This window comes from Cynocephalus volans, chromosome X (genome assembly GCF_027409185.1).
Source record: "Cynocephalus volans isolate mCynVol1 chromosome X, mCynVol1.pri, whole genome shotgun sequence".
Taxonomy (NCBI): domain Eukaryota; kingdom Metazoa; phylum Chordata; class Mammalia; order Dermoptera; family Cynocephalidae; genus Cynocephalus; species Cynocephalus volans.
This window is the reverse complement of record NC_084478.1, coordinates 27327389-27354306: the sequence shown is the minus strand read 5'-3', so window position 1 is coordinate 27354306 and position 26918 is coordinate 27327389.

Sequence of the window (26918 nt, the reverse complement as noted above, 5' to 3'; positions counted from 1 at the left end):
CATAGTGTTAATATAGTGATTCTATAGGGTAAAATGTCAATGAAATTTGTGAACCTGAGACCTCATTTGTTTTTAAATAAAAAGGATTATCGCTAAATGATACATTGATTTACCCTTTAAACCCGCAGGCTAATTTTCCTCAGCTGTTTACTTCTCAGAAATAATGAATGAGATTTCAGAAATGTAGGCTGGCTATGAAATGATCTTAATAGCTATGTTTTCGTAATAAGCACCGACCTAAATGATTTCTCAATAGCTTGTTGTCAAAAGACGATCAAAACAGAACAGCGAAGATTCCTTAAAAAAAAAAAAAAAAAAACTGCAGAATTTTTTGTTTGTTGAAATTGGGTTTGGTTAAAAGTCTACCAATAGACCATTAAGTAATCATATTTAGTGGCATCTTTTATTGTAACAGTTAGTTGTTTAAACTCAGTGTAAACACAGATGACTTATGAAATCGCCTCATTTGGGCAACCTCAAGAAACTCGAGTAGTCTTTTCAGGAATGACAATGCCATGAGAGCATCTTGTTTTTTCTTACGAGGCAGAATTATTTTCATTTTGTGTTATTAACATGTTTGCAATCTGGATGGGATCACAATTACTCTTGAGTAACTAATTTATGAGGAAATCTGAGATGAGGGAATCTGATCTAAACCAAATAAACAGTTTAGAACTTTTTTCTTTTTTCTTTTTCTTTTTTGGTGGCTGGCCAGTACAGGGATCGAACTCTTGACCTTGTTGTTCTCAGCACCAGCTCTAACCAACTGAGTAGAGCTTTTTTTCTACTGGTGCCTTGTTCTCTTTCCATTTCTTACCCCTTTTATTTTTTTTATTTTTATTTTGTTTTTAAAAGATGACCGGTAAGGGAATCTTAACCCTTGACTTGGTGTTGTCAGCACCACGCTCTCCCAAGTGAGCCACGGGCCAGCCCTTCTTGCCCCTTTTAGTCTTTGTTTACCTGGAGATGTGGACCCAAGAGGTATATGTACAGCCTGCATTTTCAGTGAGCTTAAGAACTGTTTTCACTATGTTTTGAAGCCAAAAGAAGTGCATTCACTATGTGATTATGAGTTGTTTCCTCTCGATTTTGGAAATAAAGCAATTTAAAGAGCCAGGGAACTTTTCTAATAGGTCCCAAAGAATTGCCGAAGTAGAAACACTATTGTCTTTTCCTTGCATGCTTTTCTTGGTGGTGATACAAAAACAAGATCTTTGCCATCGGTTTGTAACACAGGATATCATTTTTCTTTCTAGCTGCCAACACTAGAAAACCTAATTAGGAACAGCTTAGACCAGCACTTCTCAAGCTTTCATGTGGCTAGGAATCACCTGGGGCTCTTGCTAAAATGCAGATGCTCATTCAGTAGGTCTGGGGCAGGCTGAGATTGTGCATTTCTAACAAGCTCCCAGGCACTCTGATGCTACAGATAATCATACTGCACCTTGAGTAGCAGGGGCTTAAACAATAAGACCCTTTATCTCCTCATGTAACAAGTCCAAAGGAAGGAAGTTCTAGGGTTAGTTCATTCAGCAGTTTAACAATCTCCTCAAGAACCCAGTTTCTTTCCTTCTGCTCTGTCATGCTCAGCATGTTAGCATTGTTCCACATGCTTGTCCCCTCATGGCTGCAGAATGGCTGCAGCAGGTCCTACTGTCACTTCTTCACCCAACCATAGACAGAGGCAGAAAGGACAGTTTGTCCCTATGTCTCTCTCTCAGTAAAGAAAACCCTTTCTTTCCCAGAAGACTTTTCCTCATGTCCTATTGGCCACAATTGTGTGTCACAAGTTCTTTCCCAAACTCATCACCAGCAAGGATTGTTCTGATTGCGTTTGAGTTCACGAGATTCATTTTGCGAGGCTGCAGAGTGTCCTGAACTTCCTTGAAACACATAGTTATCATACCTGAGCAAAAATCAGGGTTCTATTTGTTAGGAAGAAAAGGGGTGACAGGGCTGTTGGGGAGGCAGCCGACAGTGTGTGCCACAGGCAATGTCCAGCACTGGACTTCTCATTTATACTGGCAGTGCTTGGTTTTTAAAAGAGAATCCAAACTTTGTTACAATCAAATATTGCTGCAATGAAAAATGTTCTATCACTTTGTGTCTGATCTTCGGCCAACGGATAATACATTCTAAACAACACTCAGTGCAACAGTAAAGCCCAACTCTAGTGAAGCTAATGAAGTCAATTGTTTATTGGTAGTATATTTGACTATTGTGGTGGCCTCCTATCAACCCATTCCCTGGACCCAGGAATCCAGTACCTTCATATGGCTGCTCCTATCTTCCCAGAGCCTCTTGTCTTTCTTTCCTTTTTTAAAAACATTTATTTGTACATCTTTGTGGGGTACAGTGTGTTGTTTCAATACATGCATATACTGCACAGTGATTTCCTCAGGGTAGATAGCATAGTTTTTGTACCTGTTAGTCCAGCATCCCACCCCCGCCCTGCCCCCACCTCTGGTAGCCATTATTCTACTCTCGACTTCTATGAGAACCACTTTTTTTGTTTTGTGTTGTTTTGTTTTTAGATTCCACATATGAGTGATATCATGCCATATTTGTCTTTTTGTGCCTGACTTACTTCAACCTCTGGACAGTAATTAGTGCCAATATGATAATAGCTTCCAGTGAATTCATTTTCTACCTTTCCAAAGCAACATCCACATTTTAACAATGTACCTTTTACCACACAATCCAGCCTTGAGGACTGGCCTGGTTCGTGAGGGAGGGTAGCCTACTAGATATTGCAGGTGGATTAGTCTCTTGAATATTTCAAAAGGAAACTACAAAAATCAAAGACTATTGATCTCCAGATCTCAGAATCTCAGATTTAAAAGGACCAGACAAGAAAACATCTACCAAGCAGCTACTAAGAGACTGAAATGAGAGAGTGGAAAGAAAAGAATGTATTATTTATGTACTCTCACCATAGGGAGGAGCACTGGCCCTTTCTCCATCTTGAAACTCCTTCCTCCTGTGACTTTCATCGATGCAGGCACCCATTCATTCACCAAACATGTACCGAATTCCCACTACATGACCAAAATATACCATACTTCATTTTGTCCTAAAAGCCCTGTTGCTAAGTGAAAAGTCATTAAATAAAAAATGTTTCCATAGAAGTAGAGAGTAGCATAGTGGTTACCAGAGGCTGGAGAGGATGGGGGGAAAGGGGGATAGGGAGAGATTGGTCAATGGGTGCAGAGTTACAATTATATAAAAGAAATAAGTTCTAGTGTTCTATTGCACAGTGGGATGACTATGGTTAACAATATTCTATTTCATATTTAAAAACAGCTAGAAGAGAGGATTTTGAATGTTCTCACCACAAGAAATAATAAATGTATGAGGTGATGGATATACTAAATACCATGATTTGATTTTTACACAATATGTACATGTATCAAAACATCACATGGTACCTCATAAATATATACAGTTATGTGTCAATTTAAAACAAAATTTAAAAGAGCCACCATAAAATGTTCCTATTCATTTCAATGGAAAGAATCGTGATACATCCCATCCCAACCCCAATACTGAAACAATTTTTGCAAACAGAAAAATATATCAATGGAACAATGAAAACATGTTTCTGTATGTAATAAACAATTTTAAAGTAAATAAACTTGAATCCATAATATAAGGAAGTTCTATTGAACTGATTAAAGGAAAAGAGAAGTTGTTGGTGGGTGTTAGTGGTGGTGGTGGCTGTGATGGTGGTGAGGGGGCATGCAAGGGAGTTATTCTTTGGAAGGTGTGGAGAGTTGTGATTGACTTTCAGGCAGACATTCAGTATCAGAATTAGATGTGCATATTGATAATTTTCAATTACTTGAGAGTTGAACACAGAGCCCCTTCTGATGTGGATGGCTTTGTCATAACATAGAACAAGTGGAATCTTTGGGTTGGAAAAAAGACCAGGTGGAAGTCCACTTGTCTTCTTGTAGTTCAGTAATGGCAGTCTAAGATTGAGTTGGTTCTCCAATCACTATAAAGATGTTCCAAGTTTCTTAAATGTCTCATGATAACTTCCTGGGGCATGATGTAATTTCTTAGAACATACAACTGATTAAGAATTTTTATCTTTTTGTGATTTGCGAAAATTATACTCAGTAGAGCGAACACTGCTTGCTCCTCCAACACCCACTACTCGCAGTTGGTTACCAAGTTAGCTTACTAGATTATACCTCTGCATTGCTTCTTTCGTTAGTCTCCCCCTTTGCATGCCCTTGGGCACTAGATTATCCAGGTCTGCCTCTTGGCTCATATGAACTGCCCATCCACCCTCCTAAAAAGCCTCCCTGCTTAGAGGCAGTACACTTGGCGATGAGCAAGGGCTCAGGAGCCAGACTGCCTGTGTTCAAATTCTTGATCTATAGCTTACTAACTGTGTGATCCCAAATAAGTTACTTAATCTTTCTGTGCTTCAATTTTCTCACCTATATAATGGGGATAATTGTACCTACCTCAGACGATTGTTGTCAAATTTGAATCAATAAATGTAAAATACTCAAAAGAGCGACTGGCACACAGTAAGCTCTCGATAAATGTGTTATTTTGGCTTTCCTTTCTCCTACTAACTATCCCCTATGCTGCTGTAGAATTATCTTTCTAAATCCCTTTAATAACCACTATCCTGCATTAAGTACCTACTCTGTGTCAGACACTGTATTAGGTACTTTATACACAGCACCCCTTTAATCATTGCATGTTGTCCACAGTTTGCAGATGAAACTGAAACTCGGGGGCATTTAGTGGCCTTTCCCAAGTCATCTGACTGGTAAGTGAAAAATGTCAGGTAGATATCCACATTTCTCTGACTCCAAAGCCAATTTGCTTAATCTCTCAGAGTACCTCAGCTACATGTCTCTGTTTCATCACAACACTGTTCTACTTAAACCCCTTCAAAGGCTTCTCAATCTTATGATGAATTAAATACAAAATTGCTATTCTGCATGAGCAATAGGCCTTACAAATACCATCCAGTATGACTTCTAATTATTATATGTGTATTGTGGTCTTTGTGTTCAATGAACTTTGATAAAGCCATTTCCTCCCATGGGGTAAAGAGATGCACTAGGCAGTCGGAAAATAGCTGAGGCCCGAAAGGGGTTGGCCATCCAGTGGTAGTACTGATAGCCACAGCTCTTCCAGTTGGCTGTAGCTCACAAACTGAAAGGGAACAGAGAGGAGGACCCTGGGATTGGGACATGAATACCAAAATTTTTATAATTTTAGTAGTTAAAAAGAAAAAAAATGGCATGGGGGTATACTAAGGGGCTTTTTTGTTTGGTTGATCTAGTCTTTATCTGGGTGTATTAATCAGTTACTGCCAAAAAATGCTATATAATAGACAACAGCCAATGCTCAATGGTTTACTATGAAAACATCTATTTTTCTTGCTCATATGTCTGCAGGTTGGCTATGGGTTTGCTGGGCTTGCCTCTGGATTGTAGACTGAGTCGTGCCTGCTCCTGTATCTCCTCGTTCTGTGAGGAGCAACTACCCAGGGTACATTCTTTTCATGAGGGAAAACAGAAGTGCAAGGGCACAAGCCAAACATCTAGAACATTGAAAACCTTCACCTATGTCACATATGCTAACATTTCATTGGCCAAAGGAAGTCCCATGGCCAACCCCAAAGTCAATGAGGACAGGGAAGTACACTTGTTCTATTCTACTGGGAGGCACTGTAAGATCACTAGCAGAAAAAAGAGTGAAGAATTAGGAATAATCATGCAACCTAACACGCTGGGGTAGAACCAGACTTGTTCCTGGTGGCAAGGGGCATGGAGAGGTATTAACCACTTAATTTTTAGCACAATGGCTGTCACACAGTAGGTGTTCAATAAATTTATGTTGGGTGAGTGGAAGGGTGAAAGAGTGGCTGGGTGGAAGGGCAGATGGGTGGGAGAGTGTATAGATGGGAGGATGGATGGTTGGAAGGGTGGAAGGGTATATGGGTGGAAGAGTGGATAGGTGAGAGGGTAGATGGGTGGAAGGGTGGATAGGTGGATGGGTGGAAGCATGGAAGGGTGTGTGAGTGGAAGGGTGGATAGGTGGATGGGTGGAAGCATGGAAGGGTGTGTGAGTGGAAGGGTGGATAGGTGGATGGGTGGAAGGGTGGATAGGTGGATGGGTGGAAGCATGGAAGGGTGTGTGGGTGGAAGGGTGGATAGGTGGATGGGTGGAAGGGTGGATAGGTGGATGGGTGGAAGCATGGAAGGGTGTGTGGGTGGAAGGGTGGATAAGTGGATGGGTGGAAGCATGGAAGGGTGTGTGGGTGGAAGGGTGGATAGGTGAGAGGGTGGATGGTGGGAGGGTGGAAGGGTATATGGGTGGTTCGGTGGTTGGGTGGAAGGATGGAAGGATGGAGGTTAATAGCCAGTTGCTGTTGCAACTCAAGCAGGGGAACCATAAGGGAAAGAAGCTAGAGGTGGTACATACAAGATTGTACTAGCCCTTTCATCTAGAGTGGGTTATTATCTAAGACTAAAGAGATTTTATGGCCCATATAGTTCCTTCTATTGGGATATGGGATCAGAAAAATTTGACTATTGCCATACTCACATAATATTATTTAAACACACACTATTTTCCCTTCATTCTTCCTTAAGATTTACCAAAGTTCTTCAAAGTGACAGCATGTCCCAACTTGCCAAAAGCCGCAAAGAAAGAGAGTTTTCTCCATGCTTGGCTGGAGTTACAAAGGGGGAGGGAGGTGCGAGAACAGATAGGGCTGGGCAAGGGGCAGCAACAGGTGTCAACGGGACAAAACTGAAACGGAGAGGTAAGACTCAGGGCTGGGAGCCAGGGTTAGGGGACTTTCCCACCTGCAGATTTTCCCTGCAGAGCCCAGCTCAGCTCGCTGTGTGCAAGAGCACGCTGGGTTCAACTGTAGCATGGGGAGAGGACCCCACTGGTGATCCAGCTACGCCCCCCAAAACAAGGCCCCAGCCTCCTTCTGCTTCCTTCTCCAGGTTTTCACACCTCTCACCTGTGCTAGAGTTGGAAGGCATTCTTAAAGGCTGCCTCCTCCAGGGAGCTTTCGCTGATTAAGAAACATAGCTCTCCTCCTCTGAGCCCTCACTGGCATTCATTTGTGCTTTTCCTGTGGATGTTCTTGATTTACTTCTTGGTGGTGTTCTTTGTGACTTTGCCTTGCCCTTTCTTATGAGCCTGTGAACTCCTGGAAGCAGATGTCTGGTTCATTCCCGTATCCCCTGCCATGCCCACACAGTGCCTGCCGGAAACCTCAAGACGCATGCGTCGTGTTATCTCCCGCCCCATTCTTTTAGGGTCTCTGTTGTAATGGCCGAGACTCTATAGTGTGGGGGTTAAAAGCGCAGGTTCCAGTGTCCTGGGTTTGAATCTCAGTTCTTCTGCTTCTTAGTTGTGACCTTGGGCAACCTACTGACCCTCTCGGTACCGCCACACCCTCCTCTGTAAAAAGGGATTGGATGCGGGATTAAACCAATTAGCAAATGTAAAGCATTTAGTAAGTTCTCAATATGTGCTAGTGACAACTATAGAGAATCTTAGACTTTTGGAAACTTAGTCCAATTTCAGCTGAACTAATGAGAGAAGAGCACAAGCAGTGAGCTTACAGGTGCTCCGTGCTGGGTGCATATCCTGTAGAGTCCAGTTTGGGGTCCATACTTGTAGCCAATGGCTCAGCTGGCTGATTATCTCGTGGAGTCGGCATAGCTGTGAATCTTTCAGCCAAAACAGGAGTTTCTTTTCTTTTTCTTGCTTTTGTCCTAACTCAAATATCTTCAGATCTTATAAATGCAGTTACATACTTTCTGCCAAGTGGACATTAAAACTTCCTACTGTGAAAAATTTTTTGTGTCAGCAGTGTGACTTGAGTGCATTCATTCTCAACCCTGGCTGCTCATTAAAATCCTGGTGCCCAGGCTATACCCCACACCAACAACATCAGGCTCCTGGGGGTGAGGCCCAGGCATCGGACCTTCTTAAAGCTCCCCAAGTGATTCCAACGTGCATTCAGGGGTGAGGCCCGCTTCCAAGGAATCCTTTAATAGGTGAATTGGCTCTTCAAACACCTCACTGAAGGTTATCAAATGTAAAAAGCATTGATGAGGATGCTGATAAGCTCATTTAGACTTTCGACATCTCAAAATATTACAGCTATAGCTTTTTAAGTCCCATTTTCTTTTTTGCCATGGTTTCTGATAAACTTTGAAATGGCCCCAACCATCGAGAGCACTTTGAGGCCCTGGTAGATCTGCCCTTCTGTCCCTCTTCAATTTCTGGACGTGGATTTTGATTTCTTTTCTCAAGTGACCTGGGTAATGAATAGATCGTCCCAAGAGCATGAGGCAATTCTGTTCGTGGTGTTCCCTGCTGCTCTTTTTCTAGGAAATCCGCTTGTGTTCTAAGAAGATGATTACATTCATCTCTGCTCCAGGCAAGTCATTGAAAAGCTGAGCTAAAGCCAAAACTTCTCCAGAACAGTTTTGCAGAGATTCAGATGCATAAAATAAACAACTTTTAAGTCCCTAAGACTCTTATAAACTATTGATAGACAACCTGCCTGACGAATATAATTCACTTCATGCGAAGGCATATTTACATCATATCAATTCCTCACTTATCTGACAAGGAATGAGAAAATTCACATCCCATAATTTTCTGGAAAATTGAAGCTAGTTCCCTTGGGTGCCCAAATCTTTCATTTTTAACCCTTACATTAAAAACCATACGAAATCATTCTCAAGTGGGATATACATGGGGCTGTTTTCTTTAATAGAGAATATGGAAAATAACTTCATCCAGTAGGGTTCTATATCAAACCTCCAACTCACCATGACTCACCTTGAGCGGGTCTTCTTCCCCTCCCAACAAGCTCAGGCTTTCCTTCCCCTCTGCCTCAGGTTGAGGCGCCACCAGCCACCTCAGAGAGCCAGCCCACCCCAGTCATCCCCCAAGCCCTGCTGATTGTGCCTCCTTTGTATTTCCCAAATCCCCCCCTCATCCCATCCCCACCACCACCGCCTCTGCCTGGGCTGCTGGAAAAGCCACATCACTCCTCCTCACACTCACTGATGGTGTATTTCAAATATACACCTGCTCATGTCATATCGTTGTTGGAAAATCATTCAATGGCTTTTCATTGTTTGCAGGATCAAGGTCAAGTTTGGGAAGAGAACATAAGACACCCTCTGTGACATGGCCTCCAGCTCTCTAACTTTTCCTCTGATCTTCTCTACTTCCCTGTTCATGCTCTGGTGGAAGTACAGCTCTGCTTAGGCTTCTGTGCAGGAGCCCCTGGGCCTTTGCTCCTGCTGCCCCCTGCACCTGCAGTACCTTTCCCTCTTCTCTTTGCTTGCTCAATTCCAACTCTCCCTTCAGGATGCAGCTGAGGTTCACGTCCCTTCTTTCAAAGAGTCCTCATTCTTCTCTGCCATGCTCATTGGATGAGACAAATGGCTCTCCTTAGAGGTCACACAATGCCCCGTGCTTATGATGGCATCAAGGTGAAGAACAGGTTTAATTCTGTCACATGGCAGAATAGTTCAGTGTCCACTCGCATTTTCCTCTCCCTGCTTTCAGTCTCAGCTGCCACTGAGCAAGGCCATCTTTGGGCCCGTTTTTAATTGCCCCTTCCCCCAAACTCCCATGACATTTTGTTTCTGTTTTCTTTCTTTCTTTCTTTTCTTTGTTTTTTCTTTAATTCCCATGACATTTTGGATAGCAGTCTCTAATCTGCGGTGGTCTGGGGACTTGGATAACCAGGCTTATGAGGAAAATCATTGAGCCAACAAAAAGTCAAAAGTGGTTGGATCTGGAGGTTGGCAGTATGGCTGATATATTTTTCTTTCTGCTTTTCGTTTTTAAACCAAATTTCTTCTAATAAATATGCATAATTTTATGATAAATATTTTAGGAATATATACATTTTAAAGAATTAGTAAAGCTTGTAGTGAGGGTCAGTGTCTTAGGCTAATTCCTTAGAACTCCTGGATTCTAACTGTGATCGCCAGACTAGGACCAGCAGCCTCACCTGGGAACTTGGTAGAGGTGAAAATTCTTGGGCCCTGCCCCAGACCTCCTCAATTAGAAACTCTGAGGGTGGGGCCCGGCAGTCTGTGATTTAACAAGTCCTCCAGGAGATTCTGATGCACGCTCAAGTCTGAGAGCCACTGGTTTAAGAAACAAAGTCCTGAGCATTAACAGAGGGCTTGGTGACAACTGCTGTTTCAGGTGCTCAGAGGTTTTTTTAGTTGTTGCTTGTTTCCGAGTTTAGGGCCCTGTGTTCTAGGCGTTGTGGCTGCTGAGGGTCTGCCCTCTGAACCCTTAGGGAGGGTTGTTACATTTCTTCCGAAAAGAAAATGCTTGAACATGCTGATTTCATGGAGAGGGAAAACAGGAACAAAATATAATATAGTTTACCAAGGTGGAAGTGAGGGTGGGAGGGCTATCAGGTAAATAAAGAATTCATTTTAGATTTATTTTTAATGATTTCAATCATAGAGCCTTCAATTTCTGTCAATATTTAAAAAATATTGGTAAAGGGTGATTGAATTTGGTAGGCTGTGAAAGGAGAAAATAACTAACAATACATAGTGGCCAGGTGTGTCATTGTGGCACCAATTATGACTTTGCGGGTTGGGTGTCATAAGGCAGGAAAGGTGCCACAGAGGATAAGCCAGATGACAAGAAAGAATCTTTTTCTTCTTTTTGTTCCAGAGAGAAAGCTTGGGCACTGTGTTTTGCTTCAAGCTCTGGACTAAACTTTCAAAATTTTATTTATTTTCACATAAGCAAATTTGAGATTTAAAACATAATGTTATGTACAAAGTAACATGTGCAAACAGATCACAAGGGTATATGATGAAAAATAACTCTTCCATCTCAGAATGCTAAACTCTGTCCTCAGAGGTAACCACTCTTGTTTATCTTTCCAGAGATATTCTCTTCATATACAAGCATATATGAGTTTACATATCCCCCTTTGTGCCTAAAAAGCACATTGCTTTTTTCCCCTCATGTCTAGTAGGTTGTTCCATCTACGTTCTTTTTCACAGTTGCATAGTATTCTGTTGTATAAATGGGATAAAATTTAACAAGTTTGTTACACCTGGTTTCGGGGGAATCTCTTCCTTTTACAGCCTTTCACCAAGAGCACATTTAAGCTGGGTGGGCTTCAGCTGTGGTTAAACAAGCTCTATTTGCTTCTCATACTATATATATTTTCTACCTCTATGTCATTCCAGACGACCTAGCATTGGTGAGCACATAGTTCTAATTCCTCTCTTCCTCCCTGGGTGTTTTAGTCCATTTTGTGTTGCTATCACAGAAATATCTGAGACTGGGTAATTTATGAAGAACAGAGGTTTATTCGGCTTACTATTCTGGGACAGTTGCATCTGACACAGGCCTCAGGCTGCTTCTACTCATGGCAGAAAGCAGCAGGCAGCCAGCAGATACAAGGAGATCACATGGCTAGAGGAAGCAAGAGGTACCAGGGTCTTTTTAAACAACTGGCTCTCGTGGGAACTTTAGAGCAAGAACTCACCCCTTAATCCCCCCTCCCCCAGAGAGAGCATTAATTCATTCTTGAGGGATCTGCCCCCATGACTCAAACAGCTTCCAATACTGTCACATTGGGGATCAGATTTCCACATGAGTTTTGGTGGGGAAAACACATCCAAACTCTATCACTGGGGAAGCATTAACCCCATTTGTAGGAACATTTTTTGAGAATGCAGTCTTCTTTGATATTAAAAAGGAATACTAGTCACAAACGTGCTACAAATGTGCTCTGTAGCAAAATGTGCTACAGAGGTTAGCTTAGAAAAAAGAAGATAAGTACTGGAAATTTTATACAGTTTTCCAGAGTTCTTGAAGGCCTTATTTGGAAAGAGGATATTCCTTGGCATTTCATAGCCTTTTCTTTTAAAAGATGAGCAGAACACCCTATATTCCCTTTCAAAGAGGTAATCTATGGAAATGGCACTGGGTTAGTTACACCAAATGAGTGGTGAATTGTGTCCCCCAAAGTCACGTGTATTAGAAGCTTAATCCCCACTGTGACTGTTGAGAGAGTGGAAAGTCCTATTACGGTAATTGAAAGGTGGGGCCTTGAAGATATGATTAGATTTTGAGGACCGTGCCCTAGTGAATGCATTAATCCATTGATGGCTTAATGGTGGTCATGGACATGGTTTGATGGCTTTAAAAGGGGCGCCAGTGAGGAAGTTAGTCTCTCTTGCCAAGTCATTCTCACCATGTGACATCCTGCATTGCTGTAGAGTCACCATCAAGAACAAATCCCTCACCACCACCACCAACAAGGCTCTCACTAGATGTGCTCCCTGGGCTTTGGACTTCCAAGCCTCCGAACTGTAAGAAATAAATTCCATTTCTTTACAAATTACCCAGTTCAGGTAATTTTGTTCTAAGCAACAGAAATGGACTAACACAAGTGGGGATTCATCTTTTTTTTCTTTTTAACTCAACAAATATTCATTGAGTGCCTAGTATGTACCAGGTACTGAGGATATACATCAGTGAACAAAATCTCGTGGAATCTGGCAGAGGCCCTGTATGAGTCCATTTCTGTTGCTTATAACAAAATACATGGAACTCAGTATTTTATAAAGAAAACAAAACTTATTGCTTATAGTTTCCGAGGTTAGGAAGTCCAAAGTCCAGGGAACACATCTAGTGAGAGTCTTGCTGGTGGCAACAGTGATGCAGGGTATCATATTGCGAAATGGCAGAGCAGAGAGAGAGTGGAGAGAGACAGACTCTCCTCTTCTTTTAAAGCCCTCTGAACCACGCCCCTGACCGCCATTTTTAATGCATTCACTATAGCATGGTCCTACAATCTAATCACCTCTTCAAGGCACCACCTTTCAATTACCGTAATAGGATTTCCCACCCTCAACAGTTACAGTGGGGATTAAGCTTCCAATAAATGAACCTTGGGAGACACAATTCAATCATTCCACAGAAGGTCTTGTATTAGTCTGCTCAGGCTGTCATAACAAAATACCACAGACTGGGTGGCTTAAACAACAGAAACTTATATTCTCACAGTCTGGAGGCTGGAAGTCCAAGATCAAGGTGTCAGCAGGGTTGGTTTCTCCTGAGGCCTTGGTCCTTGTCTTGCAGATGGCAGCCTTCTTGCTGTATCTTCACATGGACTTTCCTCTGTGTGTGTACATCCCTGGTGTCTCTTCCTCTTCTTATGAAGACACTGGTCATATTGGATCAGGGCCCCACCCTTATGATCTCATTTCACTTTAATCATTTCTTTAAAGGCCGTATCTTCAAATACAGTCACATTCTGAGGTATTGGGGCTAGGACTTCAGCATATGAATTTGGGGGAGACAATTCAGCTCGTAACAGGCCCCAATGTAAAAAGTCTCATAGTTATATGCTGTAAATAGCACTTCTCAAATTTTAAAGTACACGTGAATCCCCCGAAGGTCCTAGTAAAATACAGATGTTGATTTGTAGGTCTACGGTGGAGCCTGAGATTCTGCATTTCTAGCAAAATCTGCGTAGTGCTGCTGCTGCCCATCCATGGCCCTCACTCTGAGGAGCAAGGCAAGGCCTTCCCCAGCAATAATAAGACTTTCTGGGAAGACTTTCCTAAGTGGCCTATCAACAGCTTTGCAAAAATAAGAAATTCCTCCCACTAATTTATCATTCTGGATAATAACAGACCTGGGGCTTTCCAGATGGTCATCTCCAAAAGCTCAACAGGTCACATCAACTTCTTGGAGATGTCAGTTTTCAGTGGCCAGCCAGTCTGCCCTTTCATTCCCAATGCTGAGTAGGGGATTGCCTCTGACCCCCACCCTTTAGGGACACTCACTAGTCCCCTGTTACCAGCACCAGCCAGGAACTTAGGAGGAAGCTTTAGGGTCACCAACAGCTGGTGCTCCCAAGCTTGTTAGAGCTGGGAGATGCCCTTGATATCATTGACAACAATGGGCTTCCTAGCGCCTTTTGAGAGAGCGAAGAGCTGAGGCACAGACACCGAGATCACTAAGCCAGTGAGGTCAGAGTTTCCTAAAGCAGTGGTTCTCAACCTTGGCTACACTTTAGAGTCACCTAGGGAGCTTTAAAAATGTATGCATACCCAAGCCCCACTCCAGACCAATTAAATCAGAATGTCTCTGAGATGGGGTCGGGAACTGACTTGTTTCAAAAAAGCCCCCATGATGCAAGACTGGTGTGCCACTAGTTGAGAACTACTGTCCAAAAGCAGTGGATCTCACACTTGAGCATGCAGCAGAATCACCTGGAGGGCTGGGTAAACCAGAGATTGCCCAACCCCAGCCCCAGAGTGTCTGGTCCACTCACTAGGTCTGGGGTGGGGCCCAAGAACCTGGATGTCTAACAAGCTCCCAAGTGAGGCTGATATCCCTGGCCTGTCCTCCAGGCTATTTCTGTGATCAGCGCATTCAGGCAGTCCCAAAGGCAAAGACCTGCGGTAGCTGCCACTTTCAGTAGTCACCCTCTGCACACTGCTCTTGACCTCCTAACTCTTGAAGGCTGACTTCAATGATCACTTGTTGCAGATTTTAACCTGATTTTACCATTTAAAAACATTGGGGTCTGAGTGAAGGGGAGAAACTTGCATTGGTTCTAAGCTCCCCATCCTTCCTTGGAGTGGAGGAATAACCTTGCTCATTCTGAGCACAGTATATCAATTTTAAGACTCACCAATCCTCCTCCAATAGTCTTTTAGTGAAGTAAAACAAATCTCACAGCTTTAGGAAAACCTCACAGCTTTCGTTAAGAACACAGACCAATGGAACAGAATAGAGAACCCAGAAATAAAGCCATGTATTTACAGTCAACTGATTTTCAACAAAGGCACCAAGAATATTCACTGGGGAAAGAACAGTCTCTTCAGTAAATGGCACTGGGAAAACTGGATATCCACGTGTAGAAGAATGAAACTAAACCTCTATCTCTTACCATATACAAAAGTCGACTCAAAATGAATTAAAGACTTAAACATAAGACTTGAAACCGTGAAACTACTAGAAGAAACACAGGGAAAATGCTCCAGAACATTGGGCTGGGCAAAGACTTTATGAAGAGGACCTCAAAAGCACAGGCAACAAAAGCAAGAATCAACAAATGGGATTATATCAAACTAAGAAGCTTCTGCACAGCAAAGCAAACAATCAAGGTAGTGAAGAAATAGCCTGCAAAACAGGAGAAAATATTTGTAAACTATACATCTAACAAGGGATTAGTATCCAGAATATACATGGAACTCAAACAACTCAACAGCAAAAAAAAAAAAAAAAAAAAAAAAAAAAAAAAAAAAAAAAAAATCCTATCAAAAATTGGAAAATGAGCTGAACAGACATTTCTCGAAGGAAGACATACAAAATGGTCAACTGGATTATAAAAATGTTCAACATCACTAATCATCAGGGAAATGCAAATCAAAACCAGAATGAGATATCATCTAACCCCAGCTGGAATGGCTATTATCAAAAAGTCAGAAAGTAACAAATGTTGGCAAGGATGTGGGGAAAGGGGAACCCTCCTACACTGTTGGTAGGAATGCAAATTAGTATAACCATTATGGGAAACAATACGGAGTTCCTCAAAAAACTAAAAATAGAACCACCATATATGATCCAGTGATCCCATTACTGGGTATATCCAAAGGAAAGGAAGTTAGTATGTTGAAGGGATACCTGCACCCCAATGTTCATTGCAGCACTATTTATGATAGCCAAGAGATGGAATCAACCCAAGTGTCCATCAACAGATGAATAGATAACAAAAATGTGGTATATATACACAATGGAATACTATTCAGCCATTAAGAAGAATGAAATCCTGTCATTTGCTGCAACATGGATGAGCTTGGAGGACATTATGTTAAGTCAAGTAAGCCAGGAGCAGAAACGGAAATACCATATGTTCTCACTCGTATGTGGAAGCAAAGGAAGTTGATCACATAAAAGTAGAGGCTGGAAAAAGTAGACAGGAGGGGTAATAGTGAGAGGTTGGTTAATGGATACAAAAGTACAGCTAGGTAGGAGGAATAAGATCTAGTGTTCTACAGCACTGTAGGGTGACTATAATTAACAATTTATTGTGTACTTTCAATCAGCTAGAAGAGATGATTTTACATGTTCCCAACACAGAAATGCTAAATGTTAGAGGTAACAAAAAAAAAAAAAACATCAGTGGTTGCCAGGGTTTCAGAGGGGGCAGTGGAGGGGGAGGGGTGATCAGGTGGAGCACAGAGGAATTTTAGGGCAGTGGAACTATTCTGTATGACACTGTAATGGTGAATACGTGACATTACACATTTGGCAAAACCCATAGAACTGTACGATACAAAGAGGGAATCCTAACGTAAGATTAAGTTAATAATAATATATCAATATCGGTTCATAATTGTAACAAACATATCACACTAATGGAACATGATAATAATAGGAGAAACTGTGTATGTGTGTGTGGGGCGGGGGGTATGGGAACTATCTATACTTTCTGCTCAACTTTTTTGTAAAAATAAAGTTTATTACAAAAAAAAAATAACTCATAGGCCTTAGATGGGTGAAGAAATTATTTTGGAATTGGATCAATCTAGGTAGGCCTCCGTTTTCTCCACCTTGCTTTTAAGAGTTCTGCTAGTGACCTGGTTTTGGCATGGAAATTATTAGGTATCATTCTTGAAAATGGAGGAGAGTCAGACTGAAGAGGTTCGAAAAAGGTGGCTTTTTGCCTTCTCCTATGGTCTTAATGTTCCTACTCCTTATCGCTGCTGTAACCAGCTTCCTTCAAAACCTTGTCTTGGGGTGATATCTGGTTAAAGCTAGGTTGCCACACAAACAGCAGCCTAAGATGACCAGGCAAGAAGCCAGATCCAGAAGATTATGAAAATGACGTCTCACATGAATTCAGGGAAAAGAGAAGAAACCTGCACAGGAGCTGACAGGGAGTAAGGCAGAAGGAAAACCAGAAGAGGAGAAGTTCTGGAAGCCACGTAAGGAAAGTATATCAGAAGCAGCCTGAGGCCCATGCCAGATGCAGCTGTCCCAGAATCTCTGAAGTTTCCTGGATCCCCAACAAACATTACTCTGGGATTTATGGTCTGATGAAGCTCGTCTTGACCAAGACTCATCCTGCCAACCTGGAGAGAGTCATTGTCCTTGACACAGATATCACCTTTGCAACTGACATTGCAGAGCTGTGGGCAGTATTCCATAAGTTCAAAGAAGACACGTCCCAGCCCAGCCCAGTGCGCACAGAGCGGGGAGACGTCCGGCCAGGGAGGCGGAGACTCGACAGAAACCACACACCCTGTGGGGTCGCCACTGCACGATCCAACAGCCCGGACCAGAGCACACAGAACAGGAAGAAGTCCTGCATGGGAAGTGAAAGCTCAGCAGAGATCAAACACCCTGTGGTATGTGATCCAGCAGCCCAGCAGAGTCCAAGCTGACCAGAGAGGTGGCTCCCTGGAGAGGCCCAAGACCCGAGGCAACCATACACACAAGGCACTAGAGGCCAACTGAGCAGTCACGGAGGTAGCCATACCAAATTGGCAACCACAGCAACATCTTAGTTAGTCAATAGTCTCAAACCTGTGGACTGTGGAACCCCCTGCCACAATGAATAAACATCAAAAAAAAAGATACCAGAAATACAAAAAATCAAGAAAGTACACCACCAAAAGTTAATAAATCTCAAACTCTAGATCCTATAGAACAAGAAGCCCTTGAAATGACTGACAAGGAATTTCGAGCGATAATTCTAAGGAAACTGAATGAGATACAAGAAAACTCAGCTAGACATCATGATGAAATGAGGAAAAGTATACAGGATCCGAAAGAGGAAATGTACAAGGAAATCAATGTCCTGAAAAAAAATGTAGCAGAACTTGCTGAACTGAAGAAGTTATTCAGCGAAATAAAAAACACAACGGAGAGTTTAACCAGCAGGCTTGTCGAAGTTGAAGAGAGAACCTCTGAACTTGAAGATGGGCTGTTTGAAATAACACAAGCAGACAAAAAGAAAGAAAAAAGAATCAAAGACATTGAAGAAAATCTGAGAGAGATAATCAGACAACATTAAGCGCTCAAATATACGAGTCATGGGTATTCCAGAAGGGGAGGAAAACGGAGATTGCATTGAAAACATATTCAACAAAATAGTGACAGAAAACCTCCCAGGGATAGGAAAAATCACAGATCTTCAGATCCAGGAAGCTCAACGATCTCCAAACGTATTCAACCCAAAAAGGCCTTCTCCAAGACATGTTATAGTCAAATTGGCAAAACTCAGAGACAATAACAATCAGCCACAATGTATATCGACAAAGTAAAATTTAAAAAATAAATAAATAAATAAATAAAATTAAATAAAATTTAAAAAAAAAAAGAAAATGACGTCTCACATCTCTAGACTTCATCCACTGGCTCTTGTCAGCAACGGCTCAGTGCCTAGAAGTCTGGCCCCCAAGCAGATGACTTCCAGGAGCAAAAGTCATGCAATGGCCCACCAGGGCTTCGTAGACAACTCCATTTCTTCTTCCCCTCCAGGTGAAGCACAGTGGGGTTGTCCCCACCATGGCAGGGACAGTTCTTCCCCACTCCTGGTGACCAGGTCACTTGATTCAGCACTTGCTCCCAGCCACACTAGGCTCCTGGTTTGTTGTGGAGGGATCTGAGGGGCAACGTCTTGTCTTCCCCCCGGATGCCTGCCTTGTGTTGAGGTGAAAGAAAAGAGCTGACAATCTCCACTTCACTCCTTGCTTACAGGGACTTTACTCCTGGAGGATGTATTCATCAAGGTCTCACTTTATCCTGTTTGTTGCATTTGATTTCCTGTGAATTTCTAAAATTGTGGCTCACTGCTCCCCACTGCTCCAACAAAAAGACTGTAGGCAAAATTTTTAATTTTCCAAAATTGAGAATTTGACACCAACTGAATTCCCCATAAATGAACTTGTACAGAATGTACTGTGGATGGGAAAAAAATATCATCTCAGATGGAAGGTTGGAGAAATAAGAAAAAATGAACAAATACAGTACTAAATATGTGGTGATCTAAAACGTCATTGAGTACAAAAGCAATAATATCTTACAGGGTTAAAAACATAGAACCATGATATCTAATAACAGCAGAATGTAAGTCTGTAAGTCAGGCAGATGGGGATAAAGTCAAAGTACTCTAAAATTCTTGTGTTTTTCAACAGGCAGGTAAAGATGTTAATTTAAATATCGATACTATTTTTATCGATGTCACATTTTACAGGGCGACCACTAAAGCAATCCAAGTTGTATTGGACTAGACTAACTTCTCTAAAAAATAGATTCAAAAATATAAACTGGAAATACAATGGAATATACAAGGAAATGTATTTCTTGCTCATGTGACAGTAGTGGGCAGGCCCTTGCAAAAGGGCCTTCGTGTGGTTCTTCCTCCACAGTGACTTGTTTGCTGGACTCTCTGTTCTTTTTCCATCAGTGTACACCACACTGTCTTAATTACTGTAGGTTTTGAATAGTTCTTGATGATGGTAGAATGTGCTCCTCCTCTTAGTTCTCCTTTATTAGGAGTGTCTTGGCTATTCTTGCTTCTCTAATCATCAACAACTATTTTAGTCAGCTTTTCAAGTTCCACAAAACACTTTTTGGAATTTTCTTTGGAATTGCATCAACCTGTATATCAACATATTTACAGTATTGAATTTACTTCTCCACAAACATGGTATTTCTCCTCCATTATTTAAACTTCCCATGCTTATTTACAATGCAGAATTTTCACTTTCTCTTTGGTCATGTTTATTTTATGGTATGTTATACTTTTAGGAACGATAATCGTTTCCTTTTGCATTTTCTGTTGATTGCTACTGTATATAAATGCAAGTTCTTTTTTAGGTTGATTTTTTTTAATACAGCACATCTGAGAAACTCTCATTAATTCTAGATATTTTTGAGTTTTCTGTGCAGATCATAATATTGTCTGTGAATGAAAAACTTTTGTTTGTTTCTTTCTAATCCTTATACTTTTTTTCTCTTTCCTTACTGCACTGATCAGGATATGCAGTATGAAAAATGGTTATAGCTGCTACTTTTCGTTGTTCCTAATCTTAAGGAGAAATATTTTCAATGTTTTATTATTAATTATATTTGCTGTATATTTTTTGTAGATATGCTATATAAGACAAAGGAAATTTCCTTCTATTCTTAATTTGCTAAGAATTTTTATAATTAATGGATAGTGTCCTTAACAAATGTTTTTCTGCATCTATAGAAATTACCATATGCCCTTCCTTCTAGTTCATGGAGAATTGGAGATTGTATTCATTGATTTTCTAATCAATTAAGCCCTGTATTGCTGAGGAAAACTTATGTTGGTCATTTTTGCCATTTTTATATATTACTAGATTTTGTTTAGGCTTTTGGTACCTACATATTTGTAAGAGAATGAGCCTTGGAATTTTCCTTAGTCATGTTCTCTCTATCAAGTTTTAGTTAAAAGGTTATGCTAACCTCTTAAAATGGGTTGGTAAATGTTCCTTTTATTTCTATAATCTAGAATAGTTTGTGCATGATTAAAATTATTAGTTTCTTGATTATTTAATAGAACTCATTTTTAAAATAAGGAGCTAAGTGTCCAAAATAAGTAGTGAAAAAAGAACAAAATAAGCCCAAAGAAGACATTCAATGTAAAATTTAAAAAGTAAGCAGAAATCATACAGTATCTTTCTATTAATATGAAATTGAAAAACATTTAAAACTAAACACTATGTTTTTCAGAGATTCAGAAGTATGTGGTAAAACAACAAAGAGAAGTGCACTGTAAATACAAAATTCAGGGTAGTGGCTACCTCTAAGCTGGGAAGGAAGACAATTGGATCTGGGAAGGTCCCATGGAGGCTTGAAATTCATCAGGGATGCTCTTGTTAAAGTCGATGGTGGTACTGAGTATTTGCATTGTTATTCTTTTAACTTACACATATTCTATAAAGATAATTTTGAATCTATTCAATATTTAATAAAACACATTTTATAGGAGAAAAGAGATAAAATTGGAGGCTACAATCAGATATTAAACACTCAACTAGTAAGAATTACAGAAAGAGGGAACAGAGCAGATATTCTCTCAGAGGAAATTATCAAAGAAATAATATAGAAATATCTTCCAGGAGTAAAGGATGTGAGTTTCTAGATTGAATGGGCATGCCAAGTGATATAAACATAAAATTTCAGAACACTAGGATACAGATTGCTTTCCAAAAGTATGAGGGTACTTCAAAAAGTTTGTGGAAAAATGGTATTAAAAGATAACATGAAGGTTTCCATGAACGTTATGAAGATCCCTCATATATATAATATATTAGGAAACAGAATGGACTCAGATAGTAATACTGAGAGCTAGAAGACAGTAGGACATTATCTTCAAATTTCTGAGGGAAAGTGATGTCCAACCTAGAATGCTATAGCCAAACAAATGATGGATTGAATGTGATGGTAGAATAAACATACTTTCAAATAGGCAATATGTCATAAAGTTTGCTCTCAAAGTTTACCAGCTCAAGAAAGTACTGCAGGATGTGTTCCCGCAAAATGAGGAAAGAATCCATGAGGAAGAGGTAGGATCCAGCAATAAGGAACCCAACACAGGAGGAGGATGAAGGGGAGCCCCCGGGGGGGGGGGGGCAGCCCAGCTGCAGGCCTAGGGAGCAAATGGTACAGATTGGAGTGATGCCTCTAAGAGAAAATGAAACTGATGCCTTATCTAATGGGTTAAAACACATCGGAAGGAATTTTAAAGTTTTCTTAGACAGTTTAGAGATGAATTGATGAGAAATATATTTTAAAAGCAAATAAAAAGACCAGGTGATTAGTAACTCTGGGAAAAACCAAAGTTAGACAGGATATAAAATGGAATCAGTATCTACTGTCTACTATGAACAATATTTACATAGTTTAAAATAATGTAAATGCTGAATCTTGACTTAACTAAAAGTTCTGTTATAAATATATTGGAGGTGGGAGAAGAAACAGGATACTCTTAGGAAATTGTTTGAGATAGCTAAATCCTATTCTTCTATAGTAGCTAATCAATAGATTGTTCTAAAATTGAAAACTTAAGAAATAGCAGTAGTAACATTCTATACAGAAATATATTTAAAAATTATCAAAAGAAACATGTAAAAGATTTTTTTAATTTATATTTTTTATTTTATTATTATTATTTTTTTACATTCTACGATGTTGCAGAGCAGTTGGGAGGGAGGGAGGGGGGGAAAGGGGAAGGAAATGTAATGGAAAAAGGAAGAAGGAAGAGGGGCCGGATTGAGGCCTGTGGCACCCCTCTCATTCCCACAGGGGAGACCGGGGAGTTTCAGTGGTGGCTCGGTCATTGCCAAGCTGGGTGCAGATGTCAGGAGGGTGTGGCAAAAACCCTCAGCCTCCATCACCCCAGTTCAGGAACCCAGGGCCCTTCTTACTGTGGCTTGGTGGTTGTTGCTGGGCTAGTTACATGTGTCGGGGGGCATGGCCAAGGCTCTCAGCCCCCCACTGCCCTGGGTCAGGAGAGCCCGGGGCACTTCCTGCAGTGACTTGGTGGTCGTAGCTGGGGTGGTTGCACATGTCAGGGGGCATGGCTGAGGCCCCCGGCCCTCCCCCCTTTCTGGCTTGGTAGCCAAGGGACTTCTGGTCCTTCTAGGTGTTATAGGTGTTCTTTGGTGAAATGAGACCTTTACCAGTTAATATCAAACCCTCTGGCTGTGGGTATTTGTTTTTTCTTTCAGTTCTGTGTTGGATTATTTGCTGTTCCCACCACTCAAACTCTGTGCTGGAACTAATTTGCTGTCCTTTGCTTACTTCTAAAATGGGGGATCTTCCTGTGGGGACCAGTATTTAAGCTTTGTGGTTGAACTAAATTGCTGCTTTGCTGCTGATTCCCCTAGTGAAGGCTTTTTGTGCAGCTCAGGTTTTAATGGTTGACTTCATAGGTACTTCCAGGTCTAGAGAAATCCAGTGCACCTGGGTTGTGTAGAAACTCTGGTCTGGGCCTGAGTCTTTTCATCAAACTGCACCCCATACAATTCTATATTCCTGGTCGGTCTCCTCTGAGTGGTCCTATGCTGATTGGCAGGCAGATCAGCTGTCTTTGCTGTGCCCCAGTGTTCCCCTGGTGGGCCCATCTCCCCCACCACCCATGCTCCAAACACTTCCCATGGGATGGGCCATGCACTGGACCCTTGTGATGACTCACTGGCCTCTGAGTGGCTTCTTTTTTTCAGTTGTTGTGACTCTTTGCTCCTATATGGGTCCATAGGAGCCCTATTAGTGGTCTTACTGGCCTGGGGGCCACCAAGGCCGTCTTCTCCCCTGCCGCCTCTAAGCAACTTCATCCCAAAGGGCACAGCTGCGGTTTTTCCCAGCTCCTGCTCGGTGCACTCAGCAGCTCCAGCCTTGAAGTGGCTGGGATTTGAAAAGGTCAGAGCAGTTTTTTCTTTCTCTCATCGTGGCTTCTCCCACCTTCATACACTCTGTAGGTCTCTCCTCCTCTTCTAAGCTCTAGCAGCCCCAGCTCGTCTGTCATTGCTTCTTATAGTTGTAAATTGGTTGATTTGTGGGAGAGAATGACACTGGGGACTGTCTATTCTGCCACCTTGACCAGAAGTCTTCTAACATGTAAAACATTTGCCTCTGGGAAGCAGAGAATGGGACTGGAGGAAGGGGCAGGTGACTGCAGTCTTTCAGTTTGACAGTCATGCTATTTTATTTTTTAAAACAATGTATTTATATAAAAAATTAGGTTAAAAAATAAATGCAGTGTTTTCTATCTTGATAGGAGTTTGGATTACCCAGATGTATACATTCGTCAAAACTCAATGTGCACTTTAAGATTTGTGTTATTTCATTGTATGTAAATTTTACAAAAGAAAACTCAGTAAACAAATATCAAACTCTACTTAATGATATGCATGCTGATGTCTGTAATTTACCTTGAAATCCTTAAAAAAAATAAGATGGATCAATGGATGAGTAGAAGGATGGATAAATATGTGATAAAGTAAGCATAGTAAAATGTTGATGGTAGAATCCAGGAGGTGGATATATGGATGTTCACTGTAAAACTCTTTCAATTTTGCTGAATGTTTAAAAAGTTTCATACTAAAATGTTGGAACAAATAAAAATAAATGCAATACTAAAAATAAATTCAATAAATAAAATAAGAGAGAATGTTCTGTCTGGTGTACCAGCCAGGTATCCTTTAATCTTAATGTGCCACTTGCTGTCCACAGATGACTGGTTGAATCAAAGAGGGCAGTGACACGTGAAGAATGAAGGCAGGCTGATATTCCTTGTTGGCATTTTTACCAGTTTTCCTACAGAGTACATGTACGGTTTAATGGTGGATATTTAATCTCTCCTAACAAAATTTGTCTTCTGGTTATGAATATCCCTGTTGTCACATGCTCATCTAACTCTTAGCCCCAATTGAATTGTAAATTCATCTAAGCCACACTTTGTAACCTCTAGAGTCACACACCCAAGGGTTCATCAGTATCAATTTTGTTGTAATAAACCACAGAGTGGAAGTAGCTCTTTGGAATAATAGATTTCAGGAAAGTGTAAGCTGGATTGTCTGGGGAATCAAATCATACAATTTTCATTACAATGGCTCTCAGGGCATGAAGCCAGTCTGGTCCTTCTGTAGATGAAGAAACTGAGAGCAAGAGAGACTAAGCAACATGTCCAAGGAGATATAGCTACTTAGTATGGTTATCTTTGCATGTTTTCTTCTTTATGCTCATTTTAAACTACTAAATAAGTTTATGAGATATGAATGTACATATACTTGAATAAATACCCACCCTTTTCCCAAAGAGATGCTTTATTTAAAAGGAAATACAGAATTTAAGAGACTACGAGATCCTCTCCATTCAGTGGGGTGAAGTGGGAGCAAGGGAACACAGGTGACAGAATGCTCCCCATACTCAGTTTTCAACCTCAATTAGGCATCTCTGGTGAAAGTACTGATACATGCTACTTTGCGGATGAACCTTGAGAACATTTTGCTAAGAAGCCAGACGCAAAAGGTCACATACTGTGTGATTCCACTTATATGAAACATCCAGAATAGGTAAATCCGGAGAGACAGAAAGCAGATTGATGGTTACCAGGGGCTGGGGGAAAGGCAAATGGGGAGTGACTACTTAATTGACAGAGGGTTTTATTTGGGGGTAATGAAAATGCTTTGGAACTAGACAGAGGTGGTGATTACACAACTTTGGTGAATGTACTAAATATAAATACTACTGAATTGTTCATCTTAAAATGATTAATTTTATGTTATGTAAATTTCACCTCAATTTAAAAAATGTATCTCTAGTGAGAGAGAGAAAGCAAATGCGGCAAAATGTTAACAATTTGGTAGATCTAGGTACAGGCCATTCAGAAGTTCATTGTACTAGTCTAGCAAATTTTGTTAGGCTTTTAAACTTTTCAAAATAGAAAGTTGACAAGAAATAAAATATCTCTAGAAAGCTAAGAAATAATTTCACAAAATTGCTAAATTGAGGTTAACAGCTGCAACATTCATACAGTTGAATATGTATCGTTTGATCACTGGCATGTGCAAAATAGGAACAACTACGACTTTGCAGGCCAGTAAGTTTTCTAGCAGGAACATCACTTTTTAGGAGTCACAATCCAAGTTTAACGTGGGAGTTTATCAAGATGAAAATTTATGAACAACCGTGCCTAAGAAACATTTATATTGGGTCTGTCTGAACAGGTGGCATTAGCATTTGGTTTAACTGAAACATCTGAGTTTTTGAAACTAGGTGTATATATTTTGGCTTTGTCACCATCAAATGAGGTTTTCATCTACTGATGGCTAAAAGCCAGAGGGTGCAAGCTGATGGTGACACATGAGAAACATTAGGGGCCAGGTGACCATCCTGACCCTTGCACAGAGTGTTCTGAAACTCAAGCAGTAATGGAGAAAAGATTACAACCCATCCTCTAACCTCATAATGATGAGGATGGCTGGTCTGCCTCCATTACACAGTATGTTGGATGGAGTTACGCCTCCTTGGTTCTTTATGGGCCTGTGACCCAATTCTAAATTCTTCATCCCATAATCTCTGAGTCTTCAGACAATAAGTGGACCTGTCTATAAAAGGTATAGGTTACTTGTTTCTCTAATATGCACTGAAAAAGTACCCAGAGACACATTAGGTTGCACAATGATGTGAATATACTTAACACTGCTGAACTGTACAATTAAAAATGGGTAAGATGGTAAATTTAATGTTATGTGTTTTTCACCACAATAAAAAAAAAGACACATAAGACTCAAGTTTTATTTTTCATGCAGCAGACCTGAGAATTACCTCCCTTTTGTCTAAAAACGAGGTATGCTGCCAGCCTTTAAATCCCCATGTGACTTAACACACTCCAAATGAAATACAATCTGCTCCTACAGGGGGGAAAAACCCTAGAAAAACACTCAGATCCCTGTACAAATCTTAGCTGAGCAAGAAAAATGGACATGAGAATGGATTAATGGCAGAAGGACATTAAAAATAGAAAAGAACTATTGATTTGAACGTGTTACCTCAAGAGATAAGTACCAATAAATATTGGAGAGCAGTGGTCGCCATACCTCGGATGACGACGGGAACTAATCAATTCTCCCTTACAGTTACTCATGCTTCTGAGCTGCAATCTATTGCTTATTTAGACACCGCTTTGGGATTTAACAAATTATTAAAGAGAATAGGAGGTTCTGTTTATAAATATAACTTGCACAGGGCAACGAATACAAATATGCTCTACTTAAATAACTGAGTTTTTTCCCTACAAAAGTTTGCATTTTCCCAGAAGTTTGACCAAGCACATAAGGACAAATTCA